At 35.7% G+C, this 7,559-nt stretch overlaps 2 non-coding genes across 2 annotated transcripts; one reads left to right on the top strand and one right to left on the bottom strand.

Annotated features, from left to right (window-relative positions):
• Nucleotides 1–4,723: 4,723 nt before the first annotated feature.
• On the bottom strand, nucleotides 4,724–4,795 carry Trnah-gug. Its single transcript has one exon. It is a non-coding gene; the product is annotated as a tRNA-His (tRNA).
• A 290-nt stretch (nucleotides 4,796–5,085) lies between these two features.
• On the top strand, nucleotides 5,086–5,157 carry Trnah-gug. The gene has a single exon. It is a non-coding gene; the product is annotated as a tRNA-His (tRNA).
• The last annotated feature ends 2,402 nt before the right edge of the window (nucleotides 5,158–7,559 follow it).

Below are 7,559 nucleotides of genomic sequence, written 5' to 3'. Positions count from 1 at the left end.
TTCCCGTGGCATAGATTTTTTGTTTTCTTACTGAGCAAGTGATCAACATGTTTTTTCGCATAGTGGTAGAGAATCACACAGAAAGTAGTTTTATTTTATTATACTTCAAGTTTGCCCTTGACTGCAATCTCACGTGGGGGTAAATGATGATGCAGTCTGAGATGGTAGCGGGCTAACCTGTTGGGCAGTATGACAGTTATATTTAACCCATACCCCTAATTGGTTTCTACGCGACATCACACCGGAACGCTAAATCGCTTAGGAGCATATCTTTGTCGGTAGTGTGGTAACTTGCCGCGACTGAAGCCTCCCACCAGACCAGACCAGGGAAAATTCGGAAATAATATTTCTCCTCTGCCGGGAATCGAACCCAGGACCTCCAACTTAAAATCCTAGCGCTTACCACTGTGCCAGGGAGGTCAAAGAAAGGCATATAAATTTCCACGCGAATGTGGTCGCGGGTTGAAATTAGTAATTTAGATAAATGTTAACAAACTTCTCCGATTAACCGTCGGATGGAGCAAAAAAATTATAAAATCCATTTAGTATTTAGCGCTTTCCAACAGACTGAAGCGCCGGGAACTTTATTACTTACTAGCTATTGCCCGCGACTTCGTCTGCGTTTGATTTTGTTTTTTGATGTGGCATTTAAAGTAGTCAGTATCGCTAAGCCCTTATGAGGATTTTGCTGCTGTCCGCTGAGGAGTTCTGTCCTCTATCTCCAACCACATTCATCAGATTTACACAAAGTTTGGGCAAAATTAAACACATATTATAACCTCTATAGTACACAAATAATTATTTAAATCGGTTATAACTTGTTGGAGTTATGGTGTGAAATCGTCAAACAATTTCATCCCCTCTCCCAAAGGAACCGAGCTTAATGTCGCGATAAAAAGTATTCTATATTACTTCTAACACTTCCAAGAATATGTGTACAAAGTTTCATGAGGATCGGTCAAGTAGTTTTTGCGTAAAAGCGTAACACACAAACTTACATTGATATTTATAATATTAGTAGGGATAGGGATAGGGATAATCTCGGCAAACATTTCCGCGAGCTAAAATAATATTATTATTCAGTCACGTTTGACGGCGTTCCAGGAACGGGTTGAGTCGCAATATATTATGATGATATAATTTTAGGCCTGGCTCGTTGGTTTCGCAGTCATCTGCCTTTTAGCGTCGTATTGCTGGGCGCAGGTTCTCTCTCTTATAAGAGTGTAGTTTTTATGGCTTGGACGACGTTGCTCTGAAGCGGGTCGTCTGGCTTTAACGATTATTGTCACATATTATTAACAACTCAGAACTTATTGCAAATATTAAAATAAAAAATCCAGTACCTAACAAAAAATTTACCCTACCCAGGAATTGAACCAAGGACCCCGTCATCCGTTGTTGAACATGCTTACCAATAGCCATTGAGGTTTTGGTGTGGAGTATAAGGATTGAAGAAAATTGTAATTAGTTGATTCCATTTTTTTTTGGTTTTAAAATAAAATAAATAACTGTGAAAGTATATACACTTGTTTTTCTCTATCTGATAACTGTTCTCCTGTTTTCCGAGGAGTCTTTGTTAGTTAAACATTTAGTTACAAATTTCAATATGGTAATTCATGATATGTTATTCAAACGTTATCAGTCGCAGCATTAAAAACATTTATCTGACCAAGCGTAGCAAAATCTAACATATGTTAGTACCTAAATGTTAGAGTATTATTAAATATTCAATAACTTTTACTAACATTTTGTTGCATTAACTGTGGGCGGGCAGCTAGGTTTAAATTTCTTAGTTTCGAAAATATCTCAATTCTATCTAGATTTAGATAAATGTGAATGTGGAACTGTGTCTTCAAATAAAGTAAGCGTCTGGACTCTGGATAGCAGCAGACATTTTTATACTCAGTTGCTGAGTTAATTAAAATGTATCTCGGGTTGGTTAAATATTTATAAGAAAAATATTCAAGTAAAAGATTTACTTGAAAAAGTCCAACGTGTTTGGATAGGGGGGTGAAATATATTTTTTTGTTAGAACGCAGTCAACTAAGTAAATAACCAAAGAGTTAAGAACATACAGAAACCGTGTGCACGACTAGTATTGAAGCATCGAAAACAACTCCACTTTCGAGTTGTTTCTCGAACAAACGTATTTATTTAACCTCTAATGTTTTAAATGTTTACAATAAAAAGCGAAAATGAGAAAAAAAATCCTTAGCAATTTATTCACCCACGGCAGAAGTGTAACTTCTGAAAAGTAGCCTACCAGATATTGAGGTGGATGTAGAGTATCAAAACTATTAGGATAAAGGTTTATTGTTTAGTTTCCATGGTAACTAGAATAGGTAAAAAAAATGTATAATGTTTTCTATCTCACTCTGTCCTATACATTTAAGTGTTTGTTGAAAAACTATGCGAAAAACTATGTCCATTGAGAGGACATAGTTTTTCCTTTTATCGAGTTTGAAATCACAAAATTTTTAAAGAAGTTTCACTACAAAAATTGCCAGCGAGCAACATTTCCGCTGTAAAGTGAAACGTGCGCCGGGCGTTTTCACGGGGCGTTTGGACACGATGCACTGCATACAATAATGGCTGAATGAGGATTCTGTATGTTCTTAATTCTGTGGAAATAACATCTGATGGACGTATGGGTCCCAATACCAAAGGTCCTGAAAAATTTCATTTGTAACAGTGGGCTACATTTTTAGAACATCTGCGTAAAAACGGAAATTTGATATGAGTGTAATGAGACCCTTGTGGGACTCCGGGTGGAATTGACTTAATGCTAGACTTGTAACCGAAAAGAGATTGAGATCGGCTTTTTAAATATGATTCATTCATCTTAATAGGGAGCCATTTATTCCCATTTAATTAATAATAAGTCATCATTAACTAAATCAAAGGCTTTTTTGAAATCAGTTTAAACTGCGTCCACTTCGACCTTATTATTAAAAGCTTCAGCGATTTCACCTTCATACCCAATGAGGTATATCGTCGTAGATCTAAGCAGCAGGAAGCCGTGTTGATAAGTATTAATATGTTTTCTAACTTTGGCACAAGAAGACAGATTAGATTTGATGATGGTGATAGATAAAACCATGCGTTATTTGGGAAACCTTTTAATGAAAGGGCCTCCTCACATGTTGACATAAATTGATAGGGTCGTTTATCAACGACGAACACAAGTAATTGAAATAGACCCCCCGCTGACACAATATTAATTTGAGGTACGACGTAGGTACAATTTTTCTGAACCCTCATAATATTTTGGTTTAATAATTTCTTAGTATTGCAGCGACAAATTTATGTTAGTTTAATGAAACTTTGAAATGAAGAGTCGAATACATTCTTAGCCTACCTTATAAAGTCCTACTATTAGGCACAGGTATTTGTTTGGTGTGGGCTTCGGCCCTGGCTAGTTACCGACAAAGACTTGCCACGAAGCAATTTAGCGATTTAATACGATTGATTGCGTAGAAACTAACTTTTTTTAATTGCGAAAGTAGAACGAAAAATAGGTGTTCAGCGCACTGAACCGATGAGCAATATTTTTAATTTGACACATATTCTCAAATCTCATCCTGGAGATGACCAGCCGAAAAAGCACCAAGGATTAAAAAAAAACCTTTTTGTTACCTATCCAAGGTTACGTAGCTTAACGAATTTTGGCGAAATTTTGTATAGAAAAAGCTTGCAGTCTCCAGACAGATATTCTTGATGTATAAGTTATTTTTATGTCCCATAAAAGGAAAAATTTCAATCGCAAAGTCGCAGGTAGGAGATATTTTACAATAATATTTAGTAACTTTCTTCTTTGTTCTAAACAATTTTAGGAAGATTGAAAAAGAAAGCAAAATTTTATCGTAATTATATTATCAAAAAATAAAACTTATAAACTAGCCAGCTAGATAATAAACAAAAAAAAAATTAAAGATCCTGACTTGTATTCCAAAGAAGAGTTTTAATTCAGAACATCTTTTCATTTCTACTAACATTTTATGAAAGTTAAAAGAGCAGAATGTCTAAAGGGCTGTCTCATGACGTAAAATCAAATTAATTTTAAATGAGAATCTCTTTTCAGTTACGTTATATTCGCTCCAGAGCGGACGCAAAGTTCTGAAAAGGCAGTATCTTCAGAGTTTTAAAATGTACTCGTAACATTTGGTATAGTCGTACGAATGTTTCACTTTAGATAGGAATATCGTATAATAAAAACTCATTTTCTTTTCAATCAAAATGATTGTGTCACTAGCCGTTGCCCGCGACTTTATCCACATTTTGAATTCTGCAGACTCCGAAGTATACTAATCGGAATAATGAGTATTCTATGTTTAGGATGCAAACTTCATCTGTGCCAAATTTTGTACCTCAATTAAAAATAATTTTGGAAACAAACAAACAAAAACAACAAGCAGTTTCACTTTCGTTATAATGCTGTAAAAGAAAACTAAAATATATACTGGCAAAGAAGTGCCGTAATGAAACACAAAGCACACGAGGTGCGTCCGAGGCTGCGTAAAAACCAAATAGGGGTAACTGTCATACCCCTAACAGATTAGCCCTTTATCATCAGAACACATTAATACAGTCATCGGCTAACTTGTAGTTTAATAAAAAAGTCAGGGTTTAAAAACGTTGCCGGCGAAATCCTCTTATTACGTTCGAAAAATTGCTTTAAAATATAAAAAATAAAAAATAAAGCTCCGCCGCGACAGCTGTCTGCTGCCGTGACCAGGATTCGAACCTGGGTTACTACGGCCACAACGTAGGGTCCTAACCACTAGACGATCACGGCTATCGGAGCTGGTGATAACACTGACGAAATTTATCTCCGTATTTAAATTACTTTCGTTCTTAATTTGATACGGTCACGCCTTCGCAATTAATCCAAGAAAAAGTGTCGAAATTTGCTCCACTTTCAATCAATTTCGTTTTACATTGTTACGCTGATACGAAACCCTACCAAATTGAACTGAGGCTATCTGTATATATCTTGTTTATTTACCGGGTATTTGTAATTTATTCGTATTAAAATGTTATTGAATGCGGTTAAGTTTTTGAATACTTCAGATACCAGCTCCGATAGCCGTGATCGTCTAGTGGTTAGGACCCTACGTTGTGGCCGTAGTAACCCAGGTTCGAATCCTGGTCACGGCAGCTGACAGCTGTCGCGGCGGAGCTTATATTTTATTTTTTTATATTTTAACGTAAGTTTACACGTGTAAAATGTTGTTAGAAGAAGCTTAGTAAAATAATGGTATTTTATGTTCGACCGTTCTGTCTGTCTGTCTTGTTTATGTTTATTTATTTATTCAAAAGCAAAAATTCAAATTCTGAACTCATCTTTGTAAATGAACTACTCTTCGTTTATAATGAAGAAAACGTGTGTGTACCTTATGTACACGCATTAGAAGCTATACTTCTTTGGAGAAACGAGATAAAAATCTTTTCTATAATTTTATCTTTCGCCTTATTCTACGTTTGTAGACGAAACGACACTAACCATAGAAAAAAGTTATTCAATACATTCAAAGTTTTACTATAACGCATTCTCTGGTTAAAAAATATTTATTCATAATTAAAGAAATGGACGTAATAAACTTAATTAAATTTAGAATACACACATTATCGGACAAACGAGTTTCACTCAACATTTACATTTGTGTTAGTCAAACCTTATAGCTAATTTCAGGGTGTTGGTTTTTTGACTGTGTGTTGTGTTCCGCAAAGTTACGCCTGCTTCTATCTAATACTTATTTTCGGGCTTAGCAGCATAGAGTGGCTTAGAAAGGAAGATAAGCTGAGTGAAGGAGCCCTTAAGAATGAATTAAAGGAAGTTTTTCTTCACTGACTGACTGTGTGTAATTAGTAATCAATTGGTTTGATGTAAATATTTCCTCTGTTTTTCTTGTTTAATATTGTTTAAAATATTAAAAATAATAATAATAGTTTGTAGTAGTTAGGGGCATTAGGTTTAATTTCTAGGATAAAAGTCCCAACTCGCCATCAAACTGGCGGTCCAGTTCGGCGAAGTATTAAATTTCAGTTTATCTATGAATCAATTAAAAAAATAGGTGTCAACGCGAAAGAAATCACGGGGAATCACTGGTAATGAATATTTGGCTAAGCCAGAAACAGTTGCCTAAATTAACTCTAAACGTAAGTTAAATACAACGTGTAACAGAATTACGCAATAATATTGAAGCATGCATCAGTATATTTCATAAGGCATCGCCCTGTAAAAATGTTTCCATACAAACGAATTCAAAACATTATATTTTTTTGACAACCCTATTGTAAATAAAAGACCGACACGCGCATAGTACCTACGCTACGCAACGCGTACTTACTGAAGTGACAGCAGACGCATGATTTTAATTTTGCATGTGATGGCTGTATCTGATTTCTTTCAGTAAAAACTATGGCAGTGGTTTACTCAAACTATTAGGTTTTTGGTGTCACAAATAAGTCTCAGAGGCAGTAAATAATGTACCTGTAAAGTCTGTGAAGTATTATCTCGGTTTTCATTTACACGTTGTACATCTAAACATTTATCAAGTTTCACACGGATCACTGTGGAGCCTTATTTGTCTTGTAAACTCAGAGTTTGTTACCTAACACCCATTCCGGCCCTCAGATAACTACTGGCTGTAAATAATTTGCCTCTCTTGGCTCTAAAATCAACTGTAACATTAAATCGCTACGTAAATCTTCCAAAAGAGCCTTTTGCCCTTTTTTAATATATTACATTTTTTTTAATAAATATAATAAATAAATAAATATACTACGACAATACACACATCGCCATCTAGTCCTAAAGTAGTAGCTAATTTTTATGAATAATATACATAAATACTTATAATATATAGATAAACACCCAGACACTGAAGAACACTCACGTTCATCACACAAATACTGTCCAGTTGTGGGAATCGAACCCACGGCCTTGGACTCAGAAAGCAGGGTCGCTGCCCACTGCGCCGTCTGTAGAATTTTCTATCTCATGAGAGAACTAAAATAAAATTGCTAGCGAGGTAATCATAAATAAGGTTACCGATACGTAATGCGAAAGGGAACTGCGGTTGGACAAAATCAGTCAATTTATTTGGTGAAAAAGATTAAAGGGACCCTCGTTAGTTGCGTCGGGAAATGTCTTTGTCCAGTGTCCAGCGGGTCCGTTGGACAATGAGATTAGGGACCGCGGCCCTTTATTGTCTTTTTTGCTTAGAATATGATTTGGTAGCCCTGCCGCCTACAAATAAATGGTAAAACTAAATCCTTCCTATTTATTCCGCGGGTGTACGAGGAGTCTTAGAGAATATATAACAGAACAACAGCATCCTCGGTACTATTATTACCATCTACTGCTAACACCAACCCTATCTTCCCAGCTTGGTGATTATGGACAAACTCCCTTTGGCAGAGGCCTTTAGTCAAGTAGTGGACTGTTATATAGTCTAACTAGTTGACCCGCGCAACTTCGTCTGCATCAAATCGGTTATTATCTGTTTTAATATCTTAAAAAACTAAGAACCTTATAGCAGCGCCACCTACTGGGT

The sequence above is a fragment of the Pararge aegeria genome, chromosome 2 (genome assembly GCF_905163445.1).
Source record: "Pararge aegeria chromosome 2, ilParAegt1.1, whole genome shotgun sequence".
In the NCBI taxonomy this organism is placed as follows: Eukaryota; Metazoa; Arthropoda; class Insecta; order Lepidoptera; family Nymphalidae; genus Pararge; species Pararge aegeria.
This window is presented reverse-complemented; position numbering and strand designations above follow the sequence as displayed.